This window comes from Hypanus sabinus, unplaced genomic scaffold (genome assembly GCF_030144855.1).
Source record: "Hypanus sabinus isolate sHypSab1 unplaced genomic scaffold, sHypSab1.hap1 scaffold_358, whole genome shotgun sequence".
NCBI lineage: Eukaryota > Metazoa > Chordata > Chondrichthyes > Myliobatiformes > Dasyatidae > Hypanus > Hypanus sabinus.
Window position 1 is genome coordinate 71,895 of NW_026781256.1, and position 18,457 is coordinate 90,351.

Sequence of the window (18,457 nt, forward strand, 5' to 3'; positions counted from 1 at the left end):
ATGACGGATCAAGATGAGGTACTAGCCAGTTCTCCCGGAGTTTGCTTGTGGCTAGGCTGGTCACAAGTATATTGCTCAAGGGCCCAGCAATCTCTTCACTTGCCACTCTTTGTAACTTGGGGTATATCCCATCAGGGCCTGGAGACGTATACGCCTTAATGCGCTCTAAGAGACCCAACACTGTCTCCTCCCTTACTTCAAAATGCCTGTGTATACTTGTACTCTCCGCACTGATCTCCCTATCCTCCTTGTCTTTCTCCTTGGTAAATACTGATGTGAGTTACTCATTAAGGACCTCACACACATTCTCGACGGCTCTGTTTGATTTGACCTTCCTGAGCTTTACATACTTTTCCTTTTCCTGATTGACTAAATTCATCACTTCTCACGATATTTTAGGTTCTCTGACGCTGCCAATCTTGTCATTTCGTCATACTGGAATATACCCGTCCTATACTCGGTGCAGATGGATTATAAACACACTCCCTATGTCAGATGTGGACGCCAGAGTTACGAAGAATGAACAGCTCTGATGGGCAGAAGGGTGCAGAGTTGCCCATGACCCCCCCCCCCTTGGAGAATCACAAACCGTTACTGTTGCTATCCTGCTAATGAGAGAGAGAGAGATGTAAGAGAAAACATGCTAAAATTGGAACATCTGCTACAGATAAGAGAGATAAAGCAGGGGAGTGAACTTGTTGATCTACCATATTATGACTTCTGAAAAACTTATGGGTTCTGAGAGTGTTGTTCACCTTGTACCATCCTGTTCATTAAAATTCCTCAGTGGACTGCCGCAGTGGGCTGGTTTGATGGACACAGTCATTCAAAATTGATGGACAACTGAGACCACGTGAGTAAGGATAAAAGTGAGTTCTGGGGAGACACCCCTCAGGCACACCAGGAGAAAAACTATTGAGCGCTGCTTGAGTGTTGGAATCCACGTGAAGGTGTGGGGCATCGGAGACCGAACAAAGGATCGGTCAGTTTAACCCACAGCTTTATAGCAGGGCCGGTGGGGGCTTGTGTGTGTGTCCACTCATGCCAGAGTGACGAGTCCACCACAGGAGAACGATCTAGCTGAAGGACAGAGGGGTGATACCTGAATGGCCACAACACATCGACGGATCAAGAACGTAAAGGAAGGTTTGCCTGCCTGTAGTTGTTACATCTTGCTCTCTCTCTCTCTCCAACAATTACAACACAACGACCAACATCTACCTCAGCATGTGTGAACTGAACTGAACCTTATATTGACATTTGACAATTCATTATCCACTAGACATTGACAGAGCTTGTTTATTATTGATTATTATTATACCCACACTTTTAGGTTTAGTTTTGCTAACGTGTATTATCAATATATTTGCATTATTGATATTGATTTGTGTATCTTACTAATAAACACTATTTGAAAATAGTACCAGCAGATTCCAACGGATACTTCCTTCTCTGCTGGTTAGACACCCAGTTAAGGGGCACGTAACAAATTGGGGGCTCGTCCGGGATTTATTTAACAAATAGGGAGCCAGTGATTCGGGGTATATGTCCATTATCTGTTCTGGTTGCGTAGGTAACCAGACGGGAAACCAGAAGAGATGGAAATAGACAAATTTATAAAGAACCCGACTTTGGGGGCATTGGAGAATGCCGGGAAGGTTGTTTTGGAGAGTGTTGCGAGACGATTAAATCTCTCGGCGGTGGTCTCATTTTCTCAGCCGCCTTTCTCGACATGCTGCGAGTGATTGCGCATGCGGGAGAGATCTTAGAATTTAGGGCCGGGTCTAAAAGTTAATACACTTTTTGAGGATGTTGGTTTATTTGATATATGGAGGGACCTTTTCCCCGTCAGAAGGGATTACATTCATTATTCTGCTCCTTATTCTGTATATACCAGAATAGATTTTCATAACATTTGGAAAAGATAAAGACAAAATAATCACCTGTGTAATTTGAACAATAGATGTAAGTGACAATGCACCTATATATTTATCTGTTGATTTTGACCTACAACCAAAGAATGCTATTTAGAAACTAAATTCAAGTCTACTCAATGATCCGTACTTTGAGAAACAAATTAAAAGAGAAATTGGTCTCTACTTAGAGTTCAATGATAATGGAGAGGTTACACCTCTAAATTGATGGGATATTCTAAAGGCTGTCTTAAGACGGAAAATTACAGCGATATCCCCATATAAGAGAAAAAAATAAGGAATAAAACATCGGAGGAATTACAAAATAGGCTGAAGGAATTAGAGAAAAAGCACAGATTGAATTTGGCACAGGATACATTAGTGGAAATTCTTTAAAAATAGGAATGAAATTAATAGTTTGGCTGTGCAAGAAATCAAGAAAAGAATAATGTTTCTGAAACAGACAATACATGAAATTCGATCTAAGTCTACTGGCGTGGAAACTGAAAAAAAAAGATAGCAGAAAATACAATTCATAGAATTAGAGATCCAAGAACAAAAATGTTTAAAAAAAGCTAAGTGAAATTCAAGAAGCTTTTGAAGGGTATTACAAACCGCTATATTCCAGAGTTCCAGAGGGAAGCATAACCCAAATGGACACCTTCCTGAATTCTATAGAGTTACCCACTTTAAGCGAAGAACAAAATAGAACGATGACGGCTGACATAACTGAAGTTGAATTTAAAAACTGCAATTAGTAGGCTTAAGTTAAGCCAGTCGCCAGGATCAGATGGGTATACGGCAGAGTGGTACAACGGATTTAAAAATGAGTTAATTCCTGTTTTACTCCCCACACTGAACTGGGCTATAAAAAAGGCACAAATGCCACCCAGTTGGAAGGAAGCGATAATCTCAGCTATACCGAAAAAAGGCAAGAATAAAATGGAATGCAGGTCATTTAGTCCAATATCTACTTTAATGCGGATTACAGATTATTTACCTCCATCATGGCCAAACGATTAGAGGAGTTTCTAACCATACTGATACGTGACGATCAGACAAGCTTTATCCGACAACGTCAAACACAAGACAGTATACGAAGGACACTTCATTTTATGGATGACATACAAAAAAAATCGAAGCAATAGTGATAAGCGTGGACGCTGAAAAGCATTTGATTCGGTTAATTAGAATTTTCTTTACAGAGTTTTACATAGATTTGTTTTCCAAGACACAATTGTTAAAACTATACAGACACTCCATGATAACCCTACTGCTAGGATTAAAATCAATGGATATTTATCAAATAGTCTTACCCTAGAAAACAGCACGAGACAGGGTTGTGCATCGTCACCGCTACTCTTCGCGTTATATCTGGAACCATTAGCTCAATACATCAGACAAAATGAAGATATCGGGGAATTACTATTAAAGGGACAGAGCATAAATTGGCTTGTTACACGGATGACATTTTGATCTATCTAGGGCAACCAACATGCTCTTTACCTAATTGTTGCAGTCCTTTGTACAATATGGTCAATTATCAAGATACAAGATCAACATAGATAAAACCTAATTACTTTCATATTACTATAGCCCAGCAAGAGAAATTGAAAGTAGATATCCCTGGGCATGGCACACAGAGTCTTTCAAATACTTTGGCATCATTTCGCCAAAAGATTTGGCAAAATTATCAGAATGCAATTATCAGCCTTTATATAAAAAATAAGGAAGAAATGGCTTGATTGAACCTGATTCCTTTTTGCAGTCTGAGTTCAAGAACTGAGTCTATTAAAATGAATATACTGCCCAGACTGTTATATCTCTTTCAGACCCCACCAATAGAGAGTAATTAAAATCAATTCAATGAATGCTATCTGGCAGGGCAAAAAGCCTCGGGTTCGTCTCAAAACTTTGCAATTAGCAACGGAAAAGGTGGGATGGAGCCTACCTTCTCTTAGAGATTATTATTTTGCAGCACAGTTGAGAGCTGTAATATGTTGGTGCAACCCGTCATGTGACGCTCAATGCAAAAAGATTGAGGAGCGAGTACTGCCATCCCCATACAATCAATTGTGTCTGATAACAACCTGCAGAAGTATATAAATACTATTGAAAACCTATGGGTGAAATTGAATCTTAAAATATGGAAAACTACTATAAAAGAATATAATCTAGATGGAGATATTGTAATTCTTAAATGGTGTGCGTATGACTCGGATTTTACGCCAAATAAACTGGATGCTGGATTTAAGGACTGGTCAGATAAAGGAATAACAGTTCTTTGCAACATAATGAAAGAAGGAACACTGTTCAGTTTTGAAATGCTTAAAGAGAAAGATTTATTAGAAAACAAGGTTTTTATCGGTATTTACAGATGCGACAATATGTTAATAGGAAGTTTAAAAATGTAACCAAGGCTTGTACATGCTTGATAGAGCTACTTAGAAGAGCATATAATTCAGATAACGGTAGTAGAATCATTTCAAGTATGTATAAGGGTTTGTCAAATGTTAACACACATTCTACTTCATACATTAAAACAAAATGGGAGAAGGAAGGAGGGATAATTATATCTGATGATGAATGGACAATAACATGGAGATATAAATGGAAGTGTACCAGTTCACAGAAATGGAGGGAGTTCGGATGGAAAAACTTAATAATGTGTAATCCCATTATGATAGTAACCTCCCTGTTTGCTATAGAAATTGTGGAAATCAAAATGCAAATCAGTATCATATTTTTTGGGACAGCCCTGTTATCAAAGACTATCGGAGGGGGATACACAATGCCCTACAAGACATCTTTAAATGTGAAATACCCTTAGAGAGTAAGAGCATATATTTTGGGTATATACCTCAAGAATAGTTGAAAAGAGATAAATATTTAATGAATATACTGTTGGTGGCTGGTAAGAAGACTCTTACTAGGAAATGGTTATCACAGGAGAGCCCAGCTTTAAATACATGAATGGAAATTACAATGGACATTTACAAAATGTAGAAGATAACAGCATCTGTTAATCATAAGCTGGAACAATTTGATTTATACTGGGAAAAGTAGTTTAACTACATAATGCCTCATTTTATTCTCACACAGTAATGAATATATTGTACAAAAAAGATTACTCCTTACTTGTACATAGTTTTCTGTTTTTTCCTTTTGCATGTTTTTTATTTCCACTCGTTTCTATGAGTGTAAACCTCAGATAAATACTTTGTGGAGATCTGTGACATATATGATTATATGATATATATATGTACAATGTGTGAAATGCATCTTATGGAAATGTTTGCTTGATGATGAAACTCAATTTTAAAAAATTACAAAAAATTAGAAAGAGCCTTGGATTAAAAGCATCATATGCCATTGGAATGCACTTTGGCATGGTCCAGTAAGGGAGACTGTGAAAATTTAAGGACTTGAAAGAATCACAGATAGTGTGGAATATTTCCCCGCCTAAACTATACGGGCGGTAATAATTGCCTTCCTCATTTGAAATAACCTGTGAGCATCCGTGGTTTTCACAGCTTCTTTACTACACAACCAACGCGGCTTCAACTCCTACCGCTAACTGCAAGGAGTACGTACATTCCCCGGCGGCTGCGCCGCTTTCCTCCCACCGGTTGGTGGGTCAATTGGTCGCTGTAAGTTGTCCCGCGATTGGGCAGCGCAGCTCGAAGGGCCGCCCGGCCCTATGCTTAAATAAATAACTCGACAAGCTGTGGGTCCAGAGCACAATTGGATAGTACTGGTGGTTGTCTGAGGTCCGAGTCCAGTGATACGATCAGTTGTCCGAAACTGCGGTCATCCTTGCTTGCAGTGGATGACCATCAGGTCTGGGACCCGGCATGCCCTGCGCTCTCCAGGGACTGCTGCAACTCCACCTTCCTGGCCGATGGATCTCACTATAGATCTCACACGTACATGTGATGGGGCAGAACACGTGGAAACCCGCGAGGAATCTCTGGGTTGCAGGACAAGTTATTTAAACTTCGGTTGCAAGCTATTAACATTACGAGATCGCGGTAAACGTAATAAAAGTAGTTAAAAATACGATCCAATTAAAACAATAACCAAATCTGTGAAACGTACTAAGAGCTCCCACCTGAATAAATCATTTTCATTTTTAGAATCTTTTCATTGGTACATGATCTTCTACAGCTGTATAATGTTACAAAACATCAACAGATTAATATGTAGACAATTAATAAAGCTGAAGAAAAATAAAAGCTGATCGTAGTACATACAAATGGAATATATATTTTTCGGAAAAAGATTGAAAAAAAGAACCCCGTCTAACCATCGTCTCAGTTTTATAAAAATTAATGAAAGCAGAAGACAGAAATGCCGCCATTGTAAGGTTATTAAGAATAGGCTGAAATCCAGAGAATTCCTGAGGGTGAGTGAGAACCGGGAATATGTAATTTGGAGATAAGACCGTGAGGTCAGTTTCATCAACAGTGGGCAGATGAAGAGGCGAGTGAAGAGACTGATCAGTTGGGAAAGAAGCGCAAAAGCCCACGACGCGCTGCAGAACCAGCAGCATTGAGCCAGTACAGAGCCCAGAGAGCAGGTCGCTGCATTCACCGAACGAGCGAAAGACAAACATTATGATTACAATTCAATCGAAGTGAACTGTGCGGAGCTCCGAAGCAAACTGAATGACTATGAAAAGAAAACTAAGCAGGGACGTCAAAGGGGCGGGGTCCTGCCGGTGACGCTTATAGTGACACCACTTTGAAGCTCTAGCCTGAGAATACACCCGACCCCGCAGCCCCCCCCCCCCCCCGACCCCACCGTCGCCGGTCCCGTCCGAAATTCCGAATTATTTCAGCCCGCTCTTGGGCAGTCTCCCGAGACAGTGACACCATCCGAACTCAGAGGAATTGCAGGCCAGACATGACGTGGGCACTACAGCGACCCCTAGCGCGTCAGGTGAGGAGGACAGCGATAATACAGTAAGACTGACAAACGTGTCATAGCTTGCTTGAATACAGACCAAGAGAGTGAGCACACCCAGGATTGAAGGTGAAACTGTTGTCAATCAATGTATTAACAAGCTAACACCAGTGGTGGCAGTTCTAACAGCAATTGGCTAGATGATTGGCAATCTCCTGAGAGACTTTCAGTGCTCAGCCGAATCTGTGGCTATTGATGAAGAAGAACTGAAAGTGTTTCAAACATTTAAACCGTCATTGTCCGCACCTGAATTAAGATTCACTGCTACATATAAACCATTTATCCGAGATGTTAACGATAAACACATGATGGAAGTCACACAGAAAAATATAGTCTGAGACCCTGTGTCCATGGATGTTGCAGAAATCTGCTGTCTAACACAATATAGCCCAACTTTAAATACATGGATGGAAATTACAATGGACATTTCCAAAATGAGGAAGATAACAGCATCTGTTAATCATAAGCTGGAACAATTTGATTTATACTGAGAAAAGTAGTTTAACTACATAATGCCTCATTTTATTCTCACACAGTAATGAATATATTGTACAAAAAGATTACTCCTTACTTGTACATAGTTTTCTTTTTTTCCTTTTGCATGTTTTTTATTTCCACTCGTTTCTATGAGTGTAAACCTCAGATAAATACTTTGTGGAGATCTGTGCCATATATGATTATATGATATATATGTACAATGTGTGAAATGCATCTTATGGAAATGTTTGCTTGATGTTGAAACTCAATTTTAAAAAAATTACAAAAAATTAGTAAGAGCCTTGGATTAAAAGCATCATATGCCATTGGAATGCACTTTGGCATGGTCCAGTAAGGGAGACTGTGAAAATTTAAGGACTTGAAAGAATCACAGATAGTGTGGAATATTTCCCCGCCTAAACTATACGGGCGGTAATAATTGCCTTCCTCATTTGAAATAACCTGTGAGAATCCGTGGTTTTCACAGCTTCTTTACTACACAACCAACGCGGCTTCAACTCCTACCGCTAACTGCAAGGAGTACGTACGTTCCCCGGCGGCTGCGCCGCTTTCCTCCCACCGGTTGGTGGGTCAATTGGTCGCTGTAAGTTGTCCCGCGATTGGGCAGCGCAGCTCGAAGGGCCGGCCGGCCCTATGCTTAAATAAATAACTCGACAAGCTGTGGGTCCAGAGCACAATTGGATAGTACTGGCGGTTGTCTCAGCTCCGAGTCCAGTGATACGATCAGTTGTCCGAAACTGCGGTCATCCTTGCTTGCAGTGGATGACCATCAGGTCTGGGACCCGGCATGCCCTGCGCTCTCCAGGGACTGTTGCAACACCACCTTCCTGGCCGATGGATCTCACTATAGATCTCACACGTACATGTGATGGGGCAGAACACGTGGAAACCCGCGAGGAATCTCTGGGTTGCAGGACAAGTTATTTAAACTTCGGTTGCAAGCTATTAACATTACGAGATCGCGGTAAACGTCATAAAAGTAGTTAAAAATACGATCCAATTAAAACAATAACCAAATCTGTGAAACGTACTAAGAGCTCCCACCTGAATAAATCATTTTCATTTTTAGAATCTTTTCATTGGTACATGATCTTCTACAGCTGTAAAATGTTACAAAACATCAACAGATTAATATGTATACAATTAATAAAGCTGAAGAAAAATAAAAGCTGATCGTAGTATATAAAAATGGAATATATACATTTCGGAAAAAGATTGAAAAAAAGAACCCCGTCTCGCCATCGTCTCAGTTTTATAAAATTAATGAAAGCATCAGACAGAAATGCCGCCATTGTAAGGTGATTGAGAATAGGCTGAAATCCAGAGAATTCCTGAGGGTGAGTGAAAACCGGGAATATGTAATTTGGAGATAAGACCGTGAGGTCAGTTTCATCAACAGTGGGCAGATGAAAAGGCGAGTACAGACGTTTACTGATCGGTTGGGAAAGAAACGCAAAAGCCCACGACGCGCTGCAAAACCAGCAGCATTGAGCCAGTACAGAGCCCAGAGAGCAGGTCGCTGCATTCACCGAACGAGCAAAAGACAAACATTATGATTACAATTCAATCGAAGTGAACTGTGCGGAGCTCCGAAGCAAACTGAATGATTATGAAAAGAAAACTAAGCAGGGACTTCAAAGCGGCGGGGGCCTGCATCACAGGTACAAACCGTCTTCGGAGTCCTCGTGCCAGACTCGCAGAGGGTTAATTCACGGGCTGAGTCTGTGGTGAAGCAGGCAAATGAAATGTTGGCATTGATTTCAAGTGGAACAGAAGGTCAGAGCCCGGAGGTAACGCTGAACCTTCATGAGACATTAGTCAGGCCGCCCTTGGAGTATTGTCAACAGTTTCGGGCCCCACACCTCAGAGAGGGAGTGTGGTCTTTGGGCTGAGTCACACACCTCAAGGAAAAGTTAATTACCAACATAATTTCCAAGAAAAACACATTCGTTTGAAACAGGTTGACCGGAGCGTGGGCCAGGCTGCAGTTACACTGAACTTCCATTCATGAGATCGACAGGCACAAGAGGGATGATTAAAACGTTAACCCCGGCATAATTCCGAGCCATGGTTCTTCGTCACGGTCTAGCTGAGCCAAATGAACCATTTCTATTCAGTAGTGTTCTTCGCCTGAATGATTAAAACTATTTAGCACGAAAGAAATGGGACAACAAGGAATGAGAAGTTTAAAGATAGGCTGGAAATGCGGAACACAACCGATGCCAGGATCTGCACCGACGCAGAACAGATAGGTTAATGATGAACGTCGATTCCAAGAAAATCAGGCACCGTTGAAGCAGTTTGCAGAAAGATGTGGGCATTTCGAGACATACACAATTCTAAAACAATAACCCGTCCCAATCTCATGGTGCATACTATTTATTATAAATTACTACAAATTGCACATTGCACATTTAGACGGAAACGTAACGTGAAGATTTTTACACCACAGTATGTGAAGGATCAGGGTAATAAAGTCAATTCAATTTACTTCTCGCCCTCCACAAGCCTATGACAACAAATGCCAGCCCTCACACACTTCATAAGATCAATGATTAATAATGACAAATACCAAGAAAGATTTTAAAAATGTTATAAGTTTTCAACTTTACATCCTTGCTTTCATATCCTGGACATCTTGTCATGAATGCTAACATCACATTTGCCTTCATCCGCCTGCAAATTGACCTTTTGGGAATCCCGCAAAAGGACTCCAAAGTCCGTTTGCACCTCAGTATTTTGTTTAAAATATCTTCACTCCATTCAGAAAATCGTCAGCACAAGGGGACCGAATTTTCTCCAGTTGCGGCCAAACTCAATTTTTCTGAAGGTGCAACATTACTTTCTGACCTTTGAACTCAACGCATCGACTGATAAAGAGAAGGATCCGTTCTTAACCACACTGTCGGCGGGTGTCGGCTGTCTTTTAAGTTCTGCAAACACTGTCGGGAATGAGGACTTTAGCCCAGGTGAGCAATTAGCGGACTGGTCTTGTGCCAGGGCGTTGAGGTTCAGGAAAACTTCACCCACACAGATACGATATGCAGAAACAGACATTCCCAGAAAGACAAACGATTAATCAAACACGTGAATGAAGGTGTGGAGCATTCCAGTGTGGAGTGGTGCGATGGCACTGAATTTCCACTGAACAGGTCGACAAAGACAAAACGGATAATTCCGCCGCTGCCCACGTACTGACGCTTTAACCCTATCTATAATCCCAAACACCACCACACAAAACAATTCTCAATTGCAAGCTCCAGTACGGCCAGCAAACCAGCGAACCAAATACCCTCTGACCCTCAGCAACACCCCACGGACTACAAAACCTCCCCGCGCCACGTATCCTCGGACACGTAGACAATTCTAAAGCAATACCCCATCCCGATGTCTCACCCCACCCCCGCCTTGCATTCGCAAACCGCTGCCGACACCTGGCACAACTCATCCTCCTAATAAATCGGGAATGAACAAAGTTAGACACCGAGATCAGGAATGAATAAAGATAGATGCTGGAAAAGGCAGCTGGATTTGATCTGTGCAGTGAGATGGACTGAATCAAGACGGATAATTTCCCCACTGACCATCAGTGATACGCTTCACGCTATCTCGAGCACAAAATACTTACTGGGAAAACAATGTGTATATTTATACATGCCACAGACAGAGAGGAGATGGTGAACTCTGCTCAGCTGGAGGGATTTTTGAAAAGAAGATAGCGAAGGGGCAATAGGGGCATTCTGAGGGCCGCACATCGCGGGGTATAATTCAGATAACGGGAGTAGAATCATTTCATGCATGTATAAGGATTTGTCAAATGTTAACACACATTCGACTTCATACATTAAAACAAAATGGGAGAAGGGAGGAGGGATAATTATATCTGAGGAAGAATGGACAATAATATGGAGATATCAATGGAAGTGTATCAGTTCACAGAAATGGAGGGAGTTCGGATGGAAAAACTTGATATCTTATTTAATTAAGATATGTTATTACACATTCTCAGAACTCCCATTATGATTGTAACCTCCCTGTTTGCTGGAGAAATTGTGGAAATCAAAATGCAAATCATTATCATATTTTTTGGGACAGCCCTGATATCAAAGACTATTGGAGGGGAATACACAATGCCCTACAAGACATCTTTAATACCCTTAGAGAGTAAGACCATATATTTTGGGTATATACCTCAAGAATGTTTGAAAAGAGATAAATACTTAATGAATATCCTTTAGGTGGCTGGTAAAAAGACTTTTACTAGGAAATGGTTAGCACAGGAGAGCCTAACTTTAAATACATGGATGGAAATTACAATGGACATTTCCAAAATGAAGAAGATAACAGCACCTGTTAATTATAAGCTGGAACAATTTGATTCATACTGGGAAAAACGGTTTAACTACATAATGCCTCATATGACTGATTATATTCTCACACATTAATGAACATATTGTATAAAAAAAAGATTATTCCATACTTGTATGAAGTTTTGTTTTCATTTTTCTAGTTTTTTCTTTCCACTCTTTTCCATAAGTGTATACCTCAGATAATACAATGTGGAGATTTGTGATATATATGATTATATGATATAAATGTACAATGTCTGAAATACATCTTATGGACATGTTTGATGATGAACTTCAATAAAAAAATAAATTACAAAAGAAAAGAAAGAGATTTGGATTAAAAGCATCATCTGCCGTTAGAATACACTTTGGCATGGTCGGTTAGGGTGACTGTGACAATCTAAGGACTTGAAACGGGCGATAATAATTGCCTTCCTCATTTGAAATAACCTGTGAGAATCGGTGGTTTTCACAGCTTCTTTACTACACAACCAACACGGGTTCAACTCCGACCGCTGATTGCAAGGAGCATGTACGTTCCCCGGCGACCGCGTCGTTCTCCCAACGGTTGGTAGGTTACTAGAACATAAAACATAGAATAGTACAGCACATTACAGACCCTTCGGCCCACAGTGTTGTGCCGACCCTCAAACCCTGCCTCCCATATAACCACCCCCCACTTTAAATTCCTCCATATACCTGTCTAGTATTCTCTTAAACTTCACTAGTGTATCTGCCTCCACCAGTGACTCAGGCAGTGCATTCCACGCACCAAACACACACTGAGTGAAAAACATGCCTCTAATATCCCCCTTGAACTTCCCTCCCCTTACCTTAAAGCCATATTCTCTTGTACTGAGCAGTGGTGCCCTGGGGAAGAGGTGCTGGCTGTCCACTCTGTCTCTTCCTCGTAATATCTTCTACACCTCTGTCATGTCTCCGCTCATCCGCCTTCTCTCCAAAGAATAAAGTCCTAGCTCCCTTCATCTCTGATCATAATCCATACACCAAACAAGGCAGCATCTTGTTAATCCATACACCAAACAAGGCAGCATCTTGTTAAGTCCCCTTTCCAATGCTTCCACATCCTTCCTATAGCGAGGCAATCAGAACTCGAAACAGTACTCCAAGTGTAGCGTAACCAGAGTTTAAGACAGCTGCATCATTACACCGCGTCATCTAAACTCTATCCCTCGACTTATGAAAGCTAACACCCCATAAGCTTTCTTAACTACTCTATCTACCTGTGAGGCAACTTTCAGTGATCTGTGGACATGTACACCCAGATCCCTCTGCTCCTCCAAACTACCAAGTATCCTGCCATTTTTTTTTTACTCTGCCTTGGAGTTTGTTCTTCCAAAGTGTACCACCTCACACTTTCCCGGGTTGAACTCCATCTGCCACTTCTCAGCCCACTTCTGCATCCTATCAATGTCTCTCTGCAATCTTCGACAATCCTCTACACTATCTACAACAACACCAACATTTGTGCCGTCTGCAAATTGCCAGCCCACCCTTCTACCCCCACATCCAGGTCGTTAATAAAAATCACAAAAAGTAGAGGTCCCAGAACAGATCCTTGCGGGACACCACTGAATCCACCTGGCCAAACTTCCCTGGATCCCATGGCCTTCTGACTTTCTGAATAAGCCTCACGAGTGGAACCTTGTCAAATTCCTTATTAAAATCCAAATAGATCACATCCACTGCACTATCCTCATCTTTATGCCTGGTCACCTCCTCAAAGAACTCTATCAGGCTTGTTCGACACGATCTGCCCTTCACAAAGCCATGCTGACTGTCCCTGATCAGACCATGATACTCTAAATGCCCATAGATCCTATCTGAGTACGAGATCGCGGTAAACGTAATAAAAGTAGTTAAAAATAAGATCGAATTAAAACAATAACCAAATCTGTGAAACGTACTAAGAGCTCCCACCTGAATAAATCATTTTCATTTTTAGAATCTTTTCATTGGTACATGATCTTCTACAGCTGTAAAATGTTACAAAACATCAACAGATTAATATGTAGACAATCAATAAAGCTGAAGAAAAAGAAAATCTGATCGTAGTACATAAAAATGGAATACATATTTTTCGGAAAAAGATTGAAAAAAAAGAACCCCGTCTAACCATCGTCTCAGTTTTATAAAAATTAATGAAAGCATCAGACAGAAATGCCGCCATTGTAAGGTTATTAAGAATAGGCTGAAATCCAGAGAATTCCTGAGGGTGAGTGAAAACCGGGAATATGTAATTTGGAGATAAGACCGTGAGGTCAGTTTCATCAACAGTGGGCAGATGAAAAGGCGAGTACAGACGTTTACTGATCGGTTGGGAAAGGAGCGCAAAAGCCCGCGACGCGCTGCAGAACCAGCAGCATTGAGCCAGTACAGAGCCCAGAGAGCAGGTCGCTGCATTCACCGAACGAGCAAAAGACAAACATTATGATTACAATTCAATCGAAGTGAACTGTGCGGAGCTCCGAAGCAAACTGAATGATTGTGAAAAGAAAACTGAGCAGGGACTTCAAAGGGGCGGGGTCCTGCCGGTGACGCTTATAGTGACGCCACTTTGAAGCTCCAGCCTGGGAATCACCCGACCCCGCCCCCTCCACCGCACCGTCGCCGGTCCCGTCCGAAATTCCGAATTATTTCAGCCCACACTTGGGCAGTCTCCCGAGACAGTGACACCATCCGAACTCAGAGGAATTGCAGTCCAGACATGACGAGGGCACTACAGCGACCCCTAGCGCGTCAGGTGAGGAGGACAGCGATAATACAATAAGACTAACAAACGTGACACAGCTTGCTTGAATACAGACCAAGAGAGAGAACACGCCCAGGATTGAAGGTGAAACTATTGTCAATCAATGTATTAACAAGCTAACACCAGTGGTGGCAGTTCTAACAGCAATTGGCTAGATGATTGGCAATCTCCTGAGAGACTTTCAGTGCTCAGCCGACTCTGTGGCTGTAAATGAAGAACTGAAAGTGTTTCAAACATCAAAACTGTCATTGTCTGCACCTGAATTAAGTTTCGCTGCTACAAATAAACTATTTATCCGAGATGTTAACGATAAACACATGATGGAAGTCACACAGGAAAATATAGTCTAAGACCCTGTGTCTATGTATGTTGCAGAAATCTACAGTCTAACGCAATATCACTTGCTCTCTCCCTGAACGAATACTAGGGGGCAGCATCAACCCGTCCTTTGACGCCGCATCACAGATTCTCCCAGGGTTGCGGACCAAACCTATGGCAGTTTCTTCTTCTGCCAGAGATTTGATTCTGCAAAGCTGATGGTCCCTCAATGATTGGAAAGGCAATTCCGATGGCTGGAGTGGGCTGTTGTTCCCGGACGTGAAATACTGACATCAGGAAGCGTGGTTCCCGTTACCTCAGCGCAACGGGCAGAACTAAAGACTCGGTCGGAACTCCAATCAAGAACGGCCAAGCGGAACAAGAACTCATAAGTGACTCAAAACTGCCGTCAGAAATTGACAGTCAAAAGCCACTCCAAAAAGAATAATGCGGAGTGGCGTGGGAATGCCTCCGCGGGTGAGGGTGAGGAACGTGTAGCACGGGGAGGGGTAAACGATGGTAGGGTCCTCATTATTAACTGCATATATAAAATGGCTTCTCTGCAGGGTTATAATAAAGTGTTTTTTTTTGTGGGTAACTGCTGAGGTAATGCTCTGTTTAGTTGGAATGCTTGGGTTATATTTCTTGATAATAGAGCAACGAACCGACAGTAACAAAGTTGTTCCATTGCCAACACTCCATAAGCTTTCTTAACTACCCTGTCTACCTGGGAGGTAACTTTCAGGGATCTGTGGACATGTCCCCTGCCGCTTCTCCACACTACCTGGTAGCCCGCCATTTACTTTGCACTCTGCCTTGGAGTTTGTCCTTCCGAAGTGCACACCTCACACTTCCCCGGGTTGAACTCGGGTCCCCCTTTGATCAGCTACTGTTGGTGAAGCTGCGTGCGAGGATTCGCAGGACAGCGGGAAGATCGACGACACCTGTTTACTGGCGTTCCCCCTGTCGTGGGTTTCGCCTTGGGTTACAAATATCTCCCTCAACACAACAGAATCAGCTCTGCATTGGAACTGAACCGAACTTTCTAACATCCCATCGTCAGACTGTAACTATTACCAGCTGAGCTTGTCTTTGTTTGGCGAACTTTATCTGTACTCCTATGTCCGCATAATGCTGCTAACCTTTGATTACCTGGTTATTTTACTATATTCAGTAGTTACTAATAAAATAGTGACTGTTAACCGCAAAATAAAGTGCGTCCTATTGCTGCTGATAGTTTTACAGGGTTGCGAGCATGTAACAGGTACTCTCCCCAGGGTTGCGTGTACCTAAAACCACGCAAACGACCGCCGCCGCGCTTGGCACAGCCTTCCTTTAACTTGCTCCAGCTAACCAATCCCAGAGGCCGGCTGGTCGCTGGTCGGAGCTCTTCTTCGTGAATTGCCCCGAAACTCTGCCTTTGAAAATCTCCATCGCCGCCCCGATTGAAAAGTGTCCCTCTTACGCGCTCCCTGCCGCAGATTGTACAACACGAACCGCTCTCTCCCCTCGCCCCCTCTCTCCACTGAGCCCGACCTCTCCTCCCGCAAACCCCGCCCCTCGTCCCTAACGCACACCGTCCTCCAACGAACCCCGCCCTCTATTTCCTCTCATCCCGCCCACCTCACACACCCCGCCCTGTCATCCCACTGACACCATCCACACCTCGCAGATTCCCCTCCACACGCCACCTCGAACCGCGCCCCCTCCCCTTGTCTCCGTGACCGCATCCGTCCGATTGGATCTCCGTCAGACTGTAGTTCAGCGGCCCGCATACGTCCAGCTCCCCCTCTCCCTCACACATCCGCACTAACTGCCCCGCAGCGTTGCCCCCGCCCCAAGCATCAGAAAGAGGGGATTGTTAAAGACGACCAGACGACCAAACGGATCAATGCGTTTTATTGGCGAAAAGCTTGTGCGTCGAACAGGTAGCCTCAGCGAGCTGGAGAGGTGGGTCTGCTGGTATTCCGGGAGCGCGGGACGTGTCGGTGAGTTGGGGAGGGAGGGGAATATTCCCGAGGGGTGGGCCGCAAGCACAGCGATGGGTTGGCATCGGTCAGGAAACTCTCGTTTCTCAGACCAAGGGATCCAGCGGATCGCTCATCTTGATGTTTTCCACAACCGACAGCAGAACTGGCTGAGAGCCCGGGTAGTTATTGGGAACGAACACCTCCACGTGGACGAAGTTGTTGGTGTCAATATCAATCTGTGGGGAGGGTCACTCGGTTAGTCATGGGAGTCCCGTCCGCTAACCCCTCCTTCCCACTGCCACCTCCGTGATCCGCGCTCTCGCCAGCCCTCCCTCCACATCCCCGCCACTTCATCCCTCGCTGATCTCCTCCCCGTCTCCATCGCACCACGTCTCCCACGTCTCCATCGTCCCTCGGTCCGCTACACAACTCCCTGTCTCCATCACCCCTCCCTCGCCTACAACCCCACCCCTTCTCTATCACCCCTCCTTCCCCTACCCCCTCCCAGTCTCAGTCACCCCATCCCTCCCCTACACCCCTCCCCGTCTCCGTCACTCCCTCCCTCCCCTACACCCCTCCCTGTCCCCGTCACCACCTTCCTTGACTACATCCCTGCCTGTCTCCATCAACCTCTCCCTCCCCTACACCGCTCCCCGTCTGCGTCAACCCTCCCTCCCCTACACCCTCCGTCTCCATCGCCCCTCCTCCCCTACACACCCCGACTCTATCACCACTCTCTCCCCTGCACCCCCGTCTCCATCGCCCCTCCCCCATACATCCATCCCTGTCTCCATCACCCTCTCCCTCCCCTACACCCCTCTGCGGCACTTCCACTCTTCCCTACACACCTCTCCGTCTCTGTCGCCCCCTTCCACCCTACAGACTTACCCCATTCGATCACCTCCACTACACCTCTCCCCGCCAAGCCATCCTGGTCTCCATTTACACTCCCAGCCTTGCACTCTTCCCGTCTTTGTTAACCCTAACCTCCCGTACACCTCTCCCCTCCCACCCCTCCCGGTCTCCATTCCCCTCCCACCCCCTCCCGGTCTCCATTTCTCTCCCCCCTCCCTGTCTCTATTACCCTCACATCACATCCCTGTCTCCATTTCCCTCCCACCCCTCCCGGTCTCCATTCCACTCCCACCCCCTCCCGGTCTCCATTCCCCTCCCACCCCCTGCCGGTCTCCATTCCCCTCCCACCCCCTGCCGGTCTCCATTCCCCTCCCACCCCTCCCGGTCTCCATTCCCCTCCCACCCCCTCCCGGTCTCCATTTCTCTCCCCCCCCCGCTGTCTCTATTCCCCACACATCACATCCCTGTCTCCATTTCCCTCCCACCCCTCCCGGTCTCCATTCCCCTCCCACCCCCTCCCGGTCTCCATTCCCCTCCCACCCCCTGCCGGTCTCCATTCCCCTCCCACCCCCTGCCGGTCTCCATTCCCCTCCCACCCCCTCCCGGTCTCCATTCCCCTCCCACCCCCTGCCGGTCTCCATTCCCCTCCCACTCCTCCCGGTCTCCATTCCCCTCCCACCCCTCCCGATTTCCATTTCTCTCCCCCTTCCCTGTCTCTGTTCCAATCACACCACCTCCCGGTCTCCATTTCCCTCCCACCCCCTCCCGGACTCCATTCCCCTCCCACCCCTCCCGATCTCCATTTCTCACCCCCTC